Source organism: Xiphias gladius, chromosome 23 (genome assembly GCF_016859285.1).
Source record: "Xiphias gladius isolate SHS-SW01 ecotype Sanya breed wild chromosome 23, ASM1685928v1, whole genome shotgun sequence".
In the NCBI taxonomy this organism is placed as follows: domain Eukaryota; kingdom Metazoa; phylum Chordata; class Actinopteri; order Istiophoriformes; family Xiphiidae; genus Xiphias; species Xiphias gladius.
Genome location: NC_053422.1, coordinates 7,951,372 through 7,970,227, shown reverse-complemented (window position 1 = coordinate 7,970,227; position 18,856 = coordinate 7,951,372). Strand labels below are relative to the sequence as shown.

At 37.5% G+C, this 18,856-nt stretch overlaps 1 protein-coding gene across 1 annotated transcript in view; it reads right to left on the bottom strand.

The window, feature by feature from the left end:
- The window catches only part of lingo2 (leucine rich repeat and Ig domain containing 2), an 82,921-nt gene extending 69,293 nt beyond the window's left edge, over positions 1-13,628 (bottom strand). The window contains exon 1 of the mRNA XM_040118979.1: positions 13,584-13,628. The gene's annotated coding sequence lies outside the window, so the exon portion shown is untranslated. The remainder of the gene's footprint in view (positions 1-13,583) is intronic.
- Between the last annotated feature and the right edge of the window lie 5,228 nt (positions 13,629-18,856).

Here is an 18,856-nt window from a genome sequence, read left to right as displayed (position 1 = left end):
TGAAGTAAAACATCAAAGTAAATTGATAATATCTTCAATCTGCTGCACTGACTTTCAAGTTCACTTAATTTTCCTGAGTGACATGACATAACTACTCTATTTTCCCCATGACAACATTTATGTATTTTAAAAAGATTAAAAAATGGCATGCTGCTAAAAGGAAGATGATTTGGATGTTTTCCTATGGGATGACACAGACTATGGCTCAGAGGCAGAACTTACAATGTACAACAATAGCTGGCAATACAAATTCAACAGACAAAAAACTCACCATTCGTTTTATTCCTCCAGACTCAAAGATAGTTCCAAGCTGTGAAAGAGGCTTTCATGTATTGTGTGCTGGGAGGATCATGCACAATTAGGGATGGGAATGGGAAGAACTGGTTCCATTTGAGAACTGATTCCAAATTCTCTGAACCATGGGAATTGTATGCTTCTGAACTTATCAATTCCTTTTGTCGATGCTGACATGTTTTCCTGACAAGTTGTGCATTACAAAAAAAATGATGTCAAACTTATGCATCTACGCTGCTGGAAACTTGCAACAAGAGGGAGTCATGGCAGAGCGGAAGATACGGTCCGATGCGTGGCTTCATTTCACCAAGAAAAATGAGAACAGTGCTAGTTATAATCTTCTCTGCCAAATGGTAGTTTTAAGTAAGGTGGAAACACCAGCAAGATGCTGAAACATCTTTCTATGCAAGATGGTCTTAAATTTCAGGAATGCCATGTTTTTGAAACTCTATGCACTAGTGCCACTGCTTCCCAACTGAGCCTTATGTTAGCAGCGGTTCCCGTACATGGCTCTACTTGGGCATCCTGCCCAGGTAGATTAAGACCTGCCCAGGTGGATAAAACCACTTGGTTTCACTTTAGGTAAATCTTACATTAAAATGCCTTATTTCCCTCTTTTCAAACAAATTTTTTGGCCACACACCTGTCTGAGTTGCCTTTGATGCAGTCACTGAGTGGGGACTAGATGCTTCTCTGTCGCCACTGCCCAGCTAGTGTCTAGCCTGCGCGCTGTACAAATATTCTCTCATTTCCCCTACATATAAATAAGCTTTCATGGTCACTTTCTGGAATGTCTTTAATCGTGATTTTTCATTACCATGCATGATTTGACTGCAGTCAAGCACTCACCATGTACTCCTTCATAAGAATTGAAATACGTGTATAGAGGCAATTAGGGTCTATCTCAAATCCGAGCACTGCAAACTTAATTAAGACAGCTACTGACAGCTGTGCCTACATGCCACGTGCAAGAAAGATGATACAAATTTAACCCCTTCAGCTGTGGCTTAGACCAGGAGCAGAGCACTTATTCCATAAATACTGATGTTGTACTACCCTCTCATGTTAATTATAAGTCTATACACAGTAATTAACTCGTAATGTCCTTCTGACCATAATTGAACAGTATGTATGAGAAATCCTAAAAACAGTATCTAGGGGAGTTTCTTTACCCTTTGACACCTCTCCTGCTGTTTACAGGCATTGGTGTCTTTATGATTTTGTTGCTACTGGTGATGATATTCTTTTTTTGGAAATTAGATAATAAGCATGGATTATCATTATCAGTTCCATGGCTTTTCATTTGAACCACTATTAGCTATAACATCCCAATTGCAGTTAATTAGTCTGCGGTTTGCAAGTTACAGAGTGACCTTATCCAAGCTGACAAATGGCCAATTTCTCACACTCCTCCACATCCCACCATGCCTTGCCTTTTCTTATTTACCGCCTATGTTCTAAATCCGAAATTTGTTCCTGTTTATTCCCAAACAGGCTTATTTTGTTTCATTTTTCCTTTTCATTGACGCTACTAGCTTAAAAGTACTGCAGATATGGCTAATTCAAAATGTCCATCAAAACTGTCTGTCTGTCTGTCTATCCATTAAAAACAAAAACAAATGAATTGCTCCTGGTGTATGCCTTTCAGGGCAGGTGAGGATAGATGCTTTTTGTGATTTGGAAGCGCTGTCCCTTTGAATATAAATGGCAAGTGACTCATAAACATAAATATAACATCTGTAAATATGGCAGGTGCCATGTAGTGGAACTAAGTATAGTTTAGGCCGAGTGCACTATATGATTTTTATGGTAGAGTAAACGATAATCACCTGTACCAACAAACTGATGATGGCCTCGGCCTGGCAGTGTTCCTAGCCCATCTCCTTGGGGTAATGACCCCTCAGAGCCACTGAAGTTGCTCTGTATGCTTATGCTACACTGCTTGGAGTTTTACCGCCCTTCCCGCACGCGCGAGAGAGGTCAGGTCCACCTTCAGTCAGGCGTTAAAATGAAGTCCACTCCCTCACCGAGCCCATCACTCAAGACCATTCCGACTCCCAATTGAACACATAATATGTAGTCTTATGAGTTAGCTGCATCGTATATTTCCCTGTAAATGGCTGAAGACTAACCCCATCTAAAAACGATGAGGATTCATGATGTTGAATAGAGTGGTGGAAGAGAGAGGTTCCTCCTCCAGTTTTAAAAATGCAAAATTACAATCTTCCAATATTATCTTATTTACCTACGCTGGATATGGTGCAGTATTGTGGGCAGTTGGGTACCTCAGTCCTTTCAAACACTGAAGAGTGAGTTTGCTTCTTTCACCACAATATATTCATCAATTCTGTCTTTGTTATAGTTCAAGGATCAATCTCTTTGCATAGCCTTCCCAGGTTATACATACAAATGGATATGCATTTCATCAGAGGGATCGGAGTGCAGTGCCCCCGGAGCAGTTGTGGGGTTCCAGTCACTTGCTCAAGGGCACTTGGTAGGTGATGGTAGATGTGATATCCTCCAGTTGCAAGCTTACAAATGCACCCTTCCGTCAGTGACAGGGATCAAACCAGCAATCCTCAGTCATTTGTTGGCCTGTCCTCTTCAGGCAAAAGTATTAGTCCATCAGTTTTAGGACCCCGCATACACTGATGATGCTGTTTGTTTAGCAGATTTGGTTGTAACAGTAACCTTTTGACTGTAGAAAAACACATGGTGTCTGTGCCATCACCCAAAGGAAACGCTCTCAAGTTTGTATTACAGCTGAAATGATTATTCGATTAATCGTTTAGTCAATCTGTGGAATATTTACCAGCAATTTTCAAAATTGTTTGATAATCATTCAAGCAAAAATGTCAAACATTTGATGGTGGAAGCTTCTTGAATGTGGGGATTTGTTGCTTTTCTTTTTCCTTCCTTTCTTACATTATAGTAAACTGAATATCTTTGGGTTTGGACTGTGGATCAGAAAAATATTAAAATAATCATGAGTTGCAGTCCTATTTTGGATTTCAGTTTAGTGCTTAACACAATTTTTGAGCCAGAATCTTTTTAAAAAAAATTGTAAGAAAGCTTGATTGAGGCAGAGATGGAATAAACAAACAACTACCAGGACTGAGCTTACAAGGATGAGATAACTATCACTTAAGTAAATGTGGTCCAAATCATATTTATCTTAATCTTCACAGTAATATATGGCTTATATATAAGGTGTGGTGAATCTGGAGGATTTACTCCTTGCTGAATTTGTGCTCTCCCCTTATTGTAAAAAGCATCCAAGGACAAACCTTGCGATGTAGATAATATGGTGATAATACGGTGGTGGCAATATGGTGAAAACGAAAAACTACTATTACTCCTACTATTATTAAAGACTCTTTTCATGAATGCTTCCATTTAAAAACCCAGTAGCATACACCCTCATCCAGGGTGTTTGTTATCCAGTTTCTGTTGGATACTGAGCAGCTCCAGTGAACCAGAGGTCCTTAAGTGCCTTCTCTCACCTTGTTGTGTTTGTGTGATTCTTGGCCAGGGGCCATAGGATATACCGTAAGAGACTAAAGGTTGATGGTCCAGTGCTCCTGCCTAGGAAACTGCCTTCCTCTCAATCACCTTATTCAAAGTGCTGTAAGCTTGTTAGGTGCAGCATTGCTCCTCTCAGACTAATTTCCTGCATGACATAGGCTTATTTGTTTCATTGTGTTTGCTCCACTGGCCAATTATCTATCAGCATTTTCTGCCAGTCATAGCGTATTCACCGACACTGGACTTCTTCACAAAAGAGTGACAGTAGGAATCTCTTTTGCCGGTGAAAACATAACATGAAACCACAGTCAACATCATGTCTATTCCTATAAATTTCCTATTTAAGATTAAAATTTTAAAAATGGAATGTTAAAATAAAATGTTTTTCTAGGTGCTGCTGTAAGTGTAAATCATTCACTTTAGTGTCAGCATTATATATGTTGACCAAGCATGGCCACTTTAATCTGCATTAATGCTTCACTCTTCCAGCTGAACACTCGACCTGCTCTGATGATTGGGTTTGGCTTGAGGTGTTCTAGGATCAACAACTGTATAACATGGATTGATTGTTGTGATACACTCAAAATAAAAATTAGTTAACTAAAATAACTATGTGGTAGTTTTTGGTTGTGGGTTCATAATAAATGTACTTTTTAAATTTTCTTAAACTGATCAAACAATGTTTGGGACTGTAAACTTTAAAAATGCTAAGAAAAACTGCCCCCCTATCCACCATAATAATATGTAGTCAGTACCATTTAAATTTGACTATGTGTTTTTGAAAGCAATATTTCTACTAGCATAGAGTTATTTTACTAATAATAATAATACATAATATGTTAGGAAAAACAAAGCATCCCAGATTCTCCTATCACCAAAAAGCAACTATTCTATATGCTCTTTTAAAACTAACCCTAAGTATTTAGCCAGTACCCTTGCTGTTACCCTATCTGTGCATAGCCAGATCCCTTACTACTATTGATCTGTATCCCGGCTCCTTTTCAACTGCGTTGTGAGAAAATGTTCCATGAAATATTTATTTTCCTTGCATTTCCCCCTTCTTCAAATCCAGGCTATCCTTCCCAGTCACACCTGCTGATCCAAGCCATTTTTTGAGGCATGGATTTAGCCCTCAGCTGGCTCTGCCTAGTGCATAATATTCAGCGGGTTAGAGCTGCTTTGCTGCACATTAACGGTTGAGGTGGAGGGAACATATTGTGAACATGGTCCTTGGCCATTGTAGGCAGAAGTTTCATGGGTGTTGTTATTCCATCCACCTGATCATCATCTGCTGCTGGTGATGATATAGTTTGTGGAGATAAGGTGTTAGAGGATGTGAGAGAGAAGGAGAGAGTTGCACAGCTGATTTGGTGTTGGCTTTCCTAAACGGGGACAAATTTGGTTTCGTCATTTAGAATTCGTTAGGTTGCCTTCAAAACAACATAACATGGTTTCTGTTTTACATTAGGTTAGGTATACAGAGGTTATGTGTACATTTAGGGTTATGATCCTGAGAATGAGCATATCAAACAAAATATCCTTATACTGTTGGTTAACTGTGTGCATGTTTTTGTATACCATATTGTATACTATATGTACATGTGAGAGGATTTCTGTGGGAATGTACTGTATATAGTAAAGGGAATGTATAATTCAGTGAGTCAGGATGGAAAAGGAGACAGGGTGACAGATGACTGTCAGGCAGCCCACATTTACATTGAGCCTACAATAATTCATGTGGCTATGCACTCCATACTGTGCTTCACATTTTATATTTCTTCTTTTTTTCTATGTCCCAAACTCACCAAAACCGAACAGACCCAAGTTTTCATAAAGCCCCATATACACATAGATCATGGCATCCATAAATAATAAGGTACATATAAATTAAACATCGAAGTTGAGTTTGCGATAGCCGCTCACTGTTGAGATGCCTTATTCTCCCCCTCCAAGTCTTAATTGGAAGCCTTGCATTTTCTGTACGGAAATCACAACAGAAAAAACAAACAAACAAACAGTGGTGAAGAAAAGCACGGGGAGGATACCTTCTGATTTCACACAATGCACTCTGTTATTACAGTTTGCAATAACAGTGGACTATGTGAGAGGACAAAGCATTGAACGGGATCATCTAATGAACACCTGGTTTCTGCCTTCCTTTACAAAAAAACCTAAACAAATAAACTTGCCTTGCCTTTTATTCACCTCTGCTGTCTTCAAAGGTTAATGCTCCCTATCATCTCCTTACAAGCCTCCAGTTTCTTAATGCATATCGGTTTGCATTTCTAGAGTCTGTGCAGATGCAGCAGAAAATTGCCTTTTAACCAAAGTCAGTGCCAACATGGAAGCCCAGTTGAGAGTTAGTTGTGTGCAAACAATGTCTAGATAAGTAAATAACCAGAGATGAAAAAGAGATATACATGAAAATATTATCTGTGATGTAGATGTAGGTCTGTTCGAATGATTATGTTAGGTACAATTCTGTAAGTGATTGATAGATTGATATTGATCTCTTATTTGGTCAGTCAAAATATTTATTTACTTAGTGATTAATCAAATCCAAGAAAGTATAATCTAAAAAAAATATACTAAAATGATAATCAAAATTGTACATTCATTTAAGAAAATAAAATAACTGATTAGCCGAGTCTTGCAACTAGGATACATAAGTAAAAGTGAGGGGTCATTTTTCGGACAATCATTTGAGAAACTGTTTACAAATAAAATATGTAAACTAATCTAGGTTACAGTTGTTAGAGCAAGCAGTAAATTGAAAGTATATACATTTTTTCACATTAAAACTTCTACTCCAATGCACAACAAGTTGAGTCAGCTCAGGCTTAATGATCATAGTGTTTCCCAAAGCATGCAGAAAGCACACAGCTGTTCAAGCTGTGCAGATGTAGCTGTGCTCAGACATATGACAATTAAGCCTCTTAAACACAAAACAAACATTTTCTGGAATACATATTAAGTGTTATGTACATGAATAATTGGAGGTTAAGGTTCCACATGCTATTTTTACGTATTTGCCATAAAAAAAGTTTACATACCAGTTACAGTATGGTTGTCAAGACAATGAAAAATAATTATTTTTGACTTTATAGCATAATTCATGTTCGTTGCATTCAAAAACATCATGTTCCTTTTTAATTGTTCCTTGTTAGTGTGATACTTGTCATGGAATTGCCCCACAAAAAATAAGAATCTGACATTTTGCATAGCCTTTTTAGGCTGGGCTCATTAGGTTTTGGTAATTCAATCTGTGATCGTCCTGATATGAGACAATCTATCTAAGCAGGACACAAAATTGCATGTCCTTCTGCTAGCTCATTCTTAAATATGGATTTTGGTGATATTGAGACTGACGTTTAAGATCCCTTCACATCTGTGTTTTTGTGAAAGACCTGAATGAGGCCCATCTGGTCTAAGTAGGGCACTGGGGATGACAGTGCTGCAGCATGTTAATATGTTCTCTCAGAGAAGAGGGGGCCGCTGTGTTACAGAGATGATGATGATGACACTCTCAGTCACGTTCACTCACTTAGCAGGCCTTGTCTCCTCTTGATCATTCTTGACAGTAACAAAAGGGGTGAATATTCTTTAATCAAGGCCAAAAATTCTGATCACTGCTGGCATGTCCCTAATCAGCCCATAATAGCATATTGAGGCAAGTGTCAGTGGATAATGGTGGGTTAGCCATACTAAACAATAAGATATGACGAGTTTCTTTCAAAAATGGCTAATCCACCCTCTGAAAGACGTGTTCTAAAAATACTGGTGGCACAAGATTAATTGACATTAGGGGAACTGGGGTGCTTGTAGTAATACCTGGGGGAGCCTAATGAGGACTGAGAAATTACTGCAAAGCAAGCCTCATCATATCCAGCTCAAAAAGTAACTCTAAAGAGTGATGCGTGAGGTTTATTTTCACGAGGGAGCTTGATAATCAAGTTCAAAGCTAGCATGTTGCTGTAGTGTTTTAGTGATTTAGTCTGCTACCAGTAGTGGTTTCATTTATACATGCAGCATTCTGCATGTATGAATTATTTTGCTACTTCAAAAGCAGTATATGTTAAAATGTAGTAGAAATTTCAGTTATTGGAGTTCATGAGAAGTTCAACCCTTTATGCATCAAAAAGCAACCTGTCTTGTCCATGTTTGATATAGAGGATTAATGTTATTTTGTACCTACACCCAAATTGTTTTAAATTAAAAAATTTTTAAAAAGTACTTAATGTAGTTCCACGCAACAACAGTATAGCATCATTGGCATTATTTGCAATGGAATTGCCAAAGACATGAGAAAATGATGATGAATCAATATACCTGGTGGGGATATAAGTCTATTACAAGGAATAATGGGGCATGTGGGCAGCGCAGAAATTATAATAGACAAGATGAATGGTATGTGTTCTTCATTCTCATGAATGCGTCTTACTAGAACTGGAAAAAATACATCCATGTCTAGTAGACCAACTGTACACCTTATTGTGAAGAAAAAAAGTTCAACATCTACTCAGAGACAAGAAATTTCACATTAATCATCATGAAATAAAATACAGCATGTATATAATTCCTATATGTGTATATTGTCCCTGCATCTTTGACTAAATTACAGTTGACCTAGAATGATGAGGGAGCCGTTGCCTTCAAGCTACAAGACAAGAAAAAAAAAAAGGAAAAAAAGAATCATATCCATAACAAATTATAACTAGGTACAGTACAATCCTTGCTGGTCTATTCCTGACTTCTATCTGTGAGCAGGCTTCCCTCTCCAAACCAGTCTTCTTACTGAGTTCTCACTTTGAAACAGCAGCAAGGCCTTCCATTAAGTCTCAGTGTGCTGTCAGAGCCTACCTCTTTCAGAGACATTATTTTTCCCTTTTATATCTGAAAGAGTGCAGCCAGATCTAATAATACCACATCCAATTGATGTTGGAGAAAATGTAGCACTTCATTGGAGAAAAAAAAACAAAAAACAAATCATGTCCTCCATCTGCAAATGTCAGCATCAGAATCTCTAATCCCTCTGGATAAACATGTGTATTTTTGCCTTACCCATGATTAAAAGCTCTGTCACAGTTTTCCTCTGGCACGTGGAATGAAGTGTGGTAGGTGAGAATTTGGAGGGGTAACCCACAGAATTTTCAAATGCACTGTACACGGACTATGGCTCACCTCTTCTCCCCACTGAGAAAATGGGAAGGTAGTGCGGAAATACAGGTCATTTCCTGCTGAGAGAGGATGTGGAAGAAGCATATCTCATTGTACTAAAATACAGGTGGTGCGTTTACTTTTGATCTCAAATTTTATGATGAAACTGAATATTTGCGAGACAGTAATACTTGAGAAAGGACTGGTTTAAGGAGGTGGGATGTGAGGAATGTTCAGATCAAAACAAAGTAAAGCTAAAGGGAAGCAATATGCCTTGACTGATGTAGTACGTTGAGAGAAATAATCACAATCCGTTACCTGGGGGAATGTTCACAGGGGGATGAATGGTTTGCAAATAGTACAAACAAATTCAATCCTGCATGGGAGCGGGTCAGTACAGCCTTAGCCATAAGAACAGTCAGTAGGACATTACAGTATCAGACTGGCGCAGGATAAATTAAAACTGTCAACGAGTAAATAAGTGCTCAGTGTCAAACTTCATTTTACTCTCGGATTTTATTTTTCCATTTGCCAATTATGGGCACTTTGTTCAGTATTAGTGATACAGAACCAACATACCGTCAGTCTTTTCTTCAGGGCAGTTTAAAGGTATTTTCCCTACCTATTAAAAGTCCTTTGAACGCAAAAGTGGATTTTCTACCTATTCTGTAATTTCTAGGATTATTACCAGTGTTTTAAATCTTGGGATCAGAGATCATGTAGTAATTATGGCCCTATCTCTATCCTTCCATGTTTTCCAATAATATGTGAAAGGTTTGTGTACAACAGAATGGTTAAGCACCTTCAAGACTAAAGTATTTTGTATGAACACCGGTATGGATTCAGAAAAAAGAGTCTTTCTACATTAGCTGTTATTCAGCTGGTTGATAAAATTCATAATGTTTTAAACAACGCTTAAAGTTTATTTTTGGACCTATCAAAAGTTGTCACATAATGGCCTTAATGGACTGATCTTAAAATGGCTCCCCCATTATATTACTAAATGGAAACTATTTGTAAATGTTAATGGATCCATTTTGGATAGGGCCCAAATTACATGTGTCCGACAAAGGTCCATTCTTGGAACCCTTTCAATCCGACTATACATTAATGATTTCATCACAGCATCTTCACCTAGCTCCCATTTATTTTCGCTGATGATACTTGTTTGAATAGAAACAAACATTTTTCAACACTTATTTCTGAGGCAAATTCTGAATTAAATAAATACCGAATGCTTCAAATTGACCAAACTTTCTTTAAATAATAATAAATCTAACATCATGATATTTACTGCTAAAAACAAAAAACACTAAATCCAATTCTTCTTGGTGTTTTACTTAAAAAAAAAAAAAAAGTTGGAAAAATCAAACTCATCTGGGTTGCAATATGATAACAATAAAGTGGTATTATCAATAAAATAAGTTGTTTGTTTCAAAAAAAATGTTTGCTAACTCTTAATTATAATTTTGTTTACACTTTCCTCATATATTACAATATTGTTTGGGCTGCTATTTATTCCACCAAGCTTTACTAAGATACTTTCTTTACATAAAAATTTGTCAGACTTGCTACATTTGATAGCCAGACCAAACCCTCAGCCCCACTTTTCCGTGAATTGAAACTCGTTTCTATTGCTAATATAAATGTATATTTTACAAGTATTTTTGTCCACAAATGTGTGTATCAGCCTAATTTGGTATCTCAATAATTCAACATTTTTTAGTCAAATTCAGTAATTCACACATACGTTTCCAGATGTGTTAATCACACACATCTTCCTAGATTTAGAAAAAAACTCACTGTCATTACTCTGTCAGATTCATGGGAGCACAGCTGTGGAATAAATACCATCATATTGCAACACAGCCCTCCTCTCTCACAAACTTTATATTCAGGCTTGAAGCTTTTTTGATGAGCCAGACTACTTGAATTTGGAATTCTGGTATCTTTTGTAGCAGTTGTAGAGTACTGGTTGACTGGTTTTAGTATTTGGCTTATGTAACTACCACAGTTTGAATACATAAAGAGAATCAATATTTGGTTACTATACCGTCAATGATATTATAAGTATTAGAAAAACACACACACACACACACACACACACACACACACACACACAAAGAATTACAAGTCTGGTGGTATTCACTGCCACAGAAACTCAGCCCCGATGATGCAACCTGCTGAAACTTCCACTCAGTGGTTGATAAGTTTACTACACTATCGGAAATTTAGTTTTCTCTTCCTTTTTAATTGATTAGAGATGTTACAGTTTATGAGCCAACTAAATTTGACAAGGCTTTGGTAGAAACAACAGCAGCTGGATAATCAACCTGTGCATCCAGACATATGTGAAGTTGAGAATAGACACATCAAACTTTGTCTCAATAAAGCCCTCTCTGAAGGAACAAGACATCTTGAATTATATGCAAAAGAAAATCGCATGCTCGGCTGGCTCCTCCCATGAGGGGCCAGGAGATTAAGATTTAATGGCATTGCGGAGGGAATGACACTATCTGTCTGCAGCCTCCCATCTCTTCACACAACATCACCTCTCTTGCTTTTCTATCACTTTCTCTCCCACAAACACAGATAGAGACGCACTTGCCTACACAGTCATGCGTACATTCTACTTTGGGCACACAAGTACACACAAACAAACACCCAACACCCACAGATGCCTGCACACGCACACACACTCTTTGCAATTTTACACACTCACATGTGCAATCTAAAATCCGACAAAAGCTTGGCTACTGGCAGATGAACTCAACTGGAGATTGACTTGTAAATTAAAACTCGTCAAGATGATCTTTTGGTTGCATGAATACCGGAATTGGCTTAAGAAAAGCTGGATCTGCACTCAAACATGCCTGAAGGGGATGTTCTACACTGTTTAACAGTGTAATGCACGGTGTGGATGTCATCAAAAGTGTTTTAATAACATAATATGTGACATTTAAAAACTGCAACCACTTGCCTTCACGCATATATTACCAGCTTCTACAGTATATCCTCTGTCGGTATATGCTGTCTGAACTGAATATCTCAATTTTAGTATATCCCTGTCTTGTAGTAACCAGACCATCTTTGGTGTGTCCTGACTTAAGGAGAAAGCTAAATTGTAGATCTGCAGGAAAACTGGATTGATGTTTATATTTTATAGTATAATGCAGTAAACATCACATCCACACAACAAAAAAACAAAAAAAACACATACTAACTGTACATCTATTCATTACTAAGAGCACTTTTAAAATATTCAGTTGAAACCGTCTTTGCAGAATCCATATCCTAATGTTATCAGGCTCTGAAATGTATCTGTAATGACTTCCTCCCTTCAACCGCTATACCTTATCCCTTGATATTTGAAAAGGCATTAAGAAATTAAATGAATGAGGGATCAGCTTTCACTTGGATTCCAACAAGTCCCCCAACTGAAACGACCATAAAGGTTACCTGTCCCTACCCTGTGATACAACCAACGGGAGCGTACCGGACCTTCGTCATCACGGTAACAATAATAAATGTGTTGTTAAGATTGTGGTACGGTTTCGGTTTAGTTAGGTCTAGGCACAAAATCTACTTGGGTAGGAAAAGATTGTCGTTTGGGTTAAAATACGGTTAGAAGACCTTCGTTGCCATGGTTACAATAATAAATGCGGTTAAGGTTGTGGAACAGTCATGGATAAAAGAACATTGACTATCGATTTCACACGGGAAAAAAAACAGTGGCCTATTGTGTGAAAGTCCTGTGTTTTGTCAACCTATCCCTCCACCCCAACCTTCTGCTAGCGTGGACATTGTCGCTTTTTATACTAAGTCAACTAACCCCCTCCTTTGCTCCCATCATAATTATTACCACTATGGTGTTTTCTCTTTAGAGGCTGTGAAGAGTTCATGGACGGCATTGTAAATTTAAAGGATGCTGCTGATGCGAATGAAAATCCGAGGTGACAATGTGAACCCTTTTTCTCAGATGGCACACATCCTTCTGTTTTGAACTGCTTGTCCTGGCTGCATTGATGATGCAGCATTGATGAGAGGCATTATTAAGAAATGATATGTGTGCCAGCGGTCAGAGAAGCTGCAACAGGGACACTGACTCAACAACGCAACTCAGTGACACGGACCACATAAAGCCAAAGAAGCAGGAAGACTTGAACAGGTCCAGTGCCACAGACCCAAAGGTGTTTATATCTGAATAAAAGTGGAGCCCAACAAAGCCCTTTAAATTAAGTTCCATTGGTTCATCTGGGAATGGCATGCATATGTGATTCTTATTCTTTGATTGGAGGACTCCGGTCAATTAAGTAATATTTAGACTCTTCTCACTGTCTGCAGTGACCACGAATGAAGAAAAAGAAGCATCAAATTGAGGTTCAGGATAGTAACAGGTAGTGAGTAACATAATCATGCCACGCTGACCTAACAGATCCCACAAAGAGTATCTTTTTACGCCTATGTTATTTGTCTGTTACTTATGTTTTATGTCCATTTCTCTATACCGTAAAGGCAACAGTATTGATGTTAAAGGAATGAAATCTTGCAAAATGAGCACACAAGGAACAACAACAGCTAAGACACTGTGAATGTCTGCTGCTTACCACTTTGAGAAATAATCATCCACTCAGCCATGGCCTATTCTTTTCTCTCCCCTTTTGCTGTGGTTGTCCCTATTTTCGGTATTTTATCTAGAATTAGAGAAGAGAGAAGAAGCAAAAATGAAAAGAAAAATTATGGGTAAGCTCATAAACCACAATTAGAATCAACACTTAAAATCACAATTTTAAAACATTTTGAAAACACACTGCTTAGAAATTTGATGGACATAGAAGAGACGAGGAATCAAGAGTAGAAACGGTGACAGCACATCAGCAAAATCTTCGCCTAATGCTGAGCTTTCAATCCACAATAAGTAAATCACATGATCTAGTCTATTTTAACATAAGCAAGACTCACACTGTCAGCTCTATGCTGAGTCCATGGTACGATTTTTTGGTAAAATATTTTTCGGCAGAACTTCCTGATCTGTTTCGAGTACCTTGCAAACTGTGTGGCCTACACAATGCGCACTGGCCTGTCTGCTACTTTCCCTACTATAATGAGTCCCCTTATCCAGACTGCAGAAAGAAACACAGAGGATGGCGATTATGCAAAAGGCGTGCCTGAGTTGGTATGCGATGATGAGAGAGAGAAATATAGAGGGAGACAGGGAGAGAGGGGAGACAGTTTTCTCTTCCAGTCCAAAGGCAGAGAGATTAAAAAAAAGTTTGACTCAGGACACTTGTTAAAATCACTCTTGACACCCTGCGCTATTAGTACGCCATTAAGAGTTCAAGGACAATAGCTGTTCTGTTTTTTGATCATTTATCCGTTGGATCCCCTGAACCCAGTTCTTCACAATGGCAACAGAGTATCAATGGGCCGAAAAGAGTGTTTTTTCTGAATTCATAATAATCCCCTTTTTATCTGTCTTTGATGTTCCAGATTGAAAAATTAATTTCTTGATGTTGACGTAGGCCTCCCAATAATCTTAATATGACAATATTAGACACAAATGATGCATACTAAAAGGTATCCATCTTCGCATGGATATTTAGCCACGCTAGCATTGCTAAATAGTGGATGGCAATACCAGGATGTACCGCCATGAAATTTTGTACAAGCATTAATTATTCCCAAAGAATGAATCGCAGTGACTTTGACGACCCCCTGACATGTCACTTAGCACCAACAGCAGGTCAAAGTTTTACCTTATCCAGTAAATTACCTCAACACCTATTAAATGCCTATTAAATACCTATTAAATGGATGCACAAAATTTTTTACATGCATTCACGGTAACTACATGTCTCCTAATGACTTTGGTGATCCCCTGACTTTGTTACTACCATCAAAAGGCTGACTTTTATTGGCTCTGAATGAAATATCTCCAACATTACTGGATGGATTTCCAAGCAATCTGGTACTACCGTTTTTGAGAAACCTGGCCTTTATCCAGTACTCCCTAATAATTACAGACCAATCACTAAATTACCCTTACTGAACCTGCTCTGAAAGTCACTAATGAAATTCTTATGAATGCAGCTTCTGGTCATCACTCCATTTTACTATTTTCTTGTCTGACTTCTCTGGTTCCACAAGGTTTTATCCTCGGCCCAATCTTATTCTGCTCGTATATGCTCCTCCTTGGTCATATCATTCAGCATATTAAGATTGTTGCGTATCATTGTTATGCAGATAACACCCAGTTTTATGTATCATTTAAATCTGACGAGCTTAAAATCAGGATAGTCTACACTGTTGCCTTACTGCTATCAAACACTGGACGTAGCTTAATTTTTTACAGTTGAATTTGGATCAAAGAGAAATTTTAGTCAATGGCCCAAACCAAGATTCAAAGAATATAAGTCCATACCTCAGACATTTAGCAGGGAATATAAGACCATCTGCTAGAAGTCTTGGCGTTGTGTCAGATCAAAATCTGACTTTTGACCATCACATTAAGAAATTGGTTCAGTCTTGTTTTTTTAAGCTCAGAAATACTGACAAAATCACTTCTTTATCACTTCCCACCTGGATTACTGTAACTGCTTATTTTCTTGTATAAGCAAGTCTGCAATTTCATGACTTCAATTGGTTCTGAGCACAGTAGCCAGGCCTTTGACAAACACTAAATGAAGACAACATATTTGCCCTTTCTGGCGCTGGCTTCCTGTACACTTCAGAATTCAGTTTAATTCAGATTAAGATCACATTCAAAACCGTCCATGACATGGCACCAAAGTTTGTAGCTTTGCATTTTCTACTGGTTTTATTTGTCTTTTAATTTTGTTTTATTTAATATGTTATTAATGAGTACTAATTTCCATTAAATGAAAAAAAAAAAAATACATATACATACGTACACATATACATACGTATACATATATATATATTGCTGTTTTCATGCTGTGTACTTTTATGCATTTCTATTATTAACTATGAAGTACTTTGTAACTGCTGTTTTGAAAAGTACTCTATAATAAAATCTTGAACTTGAAAGATGATACCTTTATTTCTCATCCAGCTCCATCATCAGGTTACAATTTTAATGTGTCCAGTACTTTATTTTATAACCAAATAGCTCTGAAACTAAGGATATTCCCATCAGCTTCAGCTGTACTTTTGATTTTAGAGTTAATTAGCAAATGTTAGCATGCTGACAAGCTAAAGTCAGATGCTGAACATGGTAAACATACCTACTAAACAGCATGTCAGTAATGTCATTGTCAGGATGTTAGCATGGTGACATTCGCATTTAGCTCAAAGCACTGCGGTGCGTAAGTATAGCCTCACAAAGCTGGTAATGTAAGACTCTTAAACTTGTTACATTATATTCTTATGGACATATTCACCTTCCCCCTGCAATGTGTGAGGTCCCTTTGTTTGTTTCAATGTTGTATATGTCTCTAGTGCCGCCATGAAAAATGTCTGTATATTTATTGTGCTTGCAAGTAAAGTGATCCCGATTAAGATTGTCACTACAGTATATCAATGCATATAAGGTGATTTAATAATCTTTCAATCTGTCTCATAAAAATTGTTCCCTGGGCTGCCAGAAGCTTGGCCTTGATTCATAAGGATGCATTAGCATGCCATTTGCCAACTGGAATCAAGATGCACACCAATCAAGACAATAGTGTCTCTCCTTAATGATGTGACCATAAAGTGTCTTAATATGCAAAAACACCTGGATGCTTTTATAGACATCAAAGCTTCATCAGCATTTGTCCTTAACTACCACAGGCCAAACCCAGATAATTGGTGCTTTATTTTGTAGTATGGAGAATGGTGAGGGACAGATTGGGATATGGGATGTTTTTTTTTTTTTCCTTCCCATTTAACTGATCAGCTGAAAGTGAGAAAAAATAAAGGTTTTCATCAGCAGCAGGATTCATTCTTGAAGGAGAATCCTTGAAGGAGAACACTGGTATAGAATTCAGTTTTAGTTGCATAATTGTGATACATTTAAAATTATTATGTTTTTACTGTAGTATTTGGTTTTATTGCTCAATGATAATATTTTATATACATATATTTCTATTTAAGTGTGATTATGTGATGCCAGTCTTCCTAGATGATAACATTCAAAAGTGAAGTTGTTATCAGGTGCTCTTGCATACTGAGTGAAATCTGATTTTAATAATGTTACACAGTGAGTCACTCTTAGTAAGGTCCAAAACCCACTGTTTTTGAATGAACCTTTCAATGTCAATGTTTTACATAATTTTACTGCCAGTTTGGTACAACAGCGACTACAACCTATTTGAGAAATCCGCACCTAAATCTTTCCTGATATTGTTGCACTACAGAGGGCAATGCAGGACTTTTATGTCCCGTACTGAAATCCTACTGAAAGACGCCGCACGGCTTCCATATTTTAATCTCATCACAGCAGAAATAAGTACACTTCCATACAATACGATGTTAAGTACTGCAGCTAGTGATATGTTTTATTTTACTGTTTAGCCAAAAATGAGATAAATATACCACATGCCAAAATAACAAATTCTCCTGATCAAAATGTCTTCCTTCTAACTAATGATACACAGCTAATAAAGCAGAACCAATTACTTAGCACAGCTGGGCATCTTTTTATGTTCGGTTCGATCTTGAGCATTTGATTACTTGTAAATACACGCCTGATTTATACTTCTTTACAGTGTTAAACTCAATGGGCCCAATGACAAGAAAGCAATTAATCACATTATTATGCCAATTAAGATGTTGGTCCGCTCTACTGAAGGTACAAAAAAAGCGAGGGAATTGAAGATGTGAGTGTTTCCCCTCAGGAAGTTAATGTGATCCATTAAATTACATCCATCACTCCCACTCCTTCACATAGACAAGGTTTCCCATGTTATTACTATGTGCTTTATATATAAAGATTTAAATCCATTGGCCTCTTGTTACTTAACCCTTTTATTTTTCGCTGATCTGCATTCAGTGTGTAAGGGCTTGGATACTTATCACTGTCAAACATACTATTAATAACTATGGGTGTTGTTAAGATAATTTGATATTCTTCTGTTTTACCAAAGCTCCAACGGTGAGCATTAGAAAGGAGTTCCCATGGTAAAAAATAAAGAAATACATTCTAACTGGAAATGCTGTATACGTGTCAGTGTAGGTAAGGAATGAGTAACTGTGCCATTGCATAATAAATGTGCTGTATGTTTCAGCCTACATTAAATTAGGTAATTCGACATAGAAGAACCTCAATGTGACAATAGGGACTAATCTGAGAATTCAATACCTGCATATATAGTCTCAGATCTAGTGACTTTAGACTTGACATGACAGAATCATTACGATTTGATCAACTTTGACTTTAACATAATTGAGCCATGACTTAACTTGGACTTCGGCCCTTTCACTTGAAATGACTTGAGATTTTCTTCAAACCCAAAGGTAAAAAAATCTCAAGTGTGAGTGACAATATTGTGGCAAGAGAGTTTTATTTTCGATTGGTGTTTTGTCACCACTGGAGTATGTTGTAAATGGCATGCAAGCTAAACAGAACTGCTGTTTTCTGAAGTATGAAACTACCAACTACCTGCATCCACCTTTTGAGCCTACAGGGTGTGAGGAAAAAGCTGGACTTTTGAGTCTTGCTGTAATATAACAAGGAGCTAAGTATCTTTGCTTACATAAAATCAATGAACCCTCAACACAGTCAATCCGGTGTGGGAATCTTTGCATCCAAGGTTTCGTAGCCTAAATGTTGTCTTGCAAAATCAATAACCAATCAGCAATGTCTAACACTAACCATCTCTTATTGATGGAAGGTAGCCTGGCGTCACTGTTGTTTCTAAAACCACTGAGATAGGTTAAT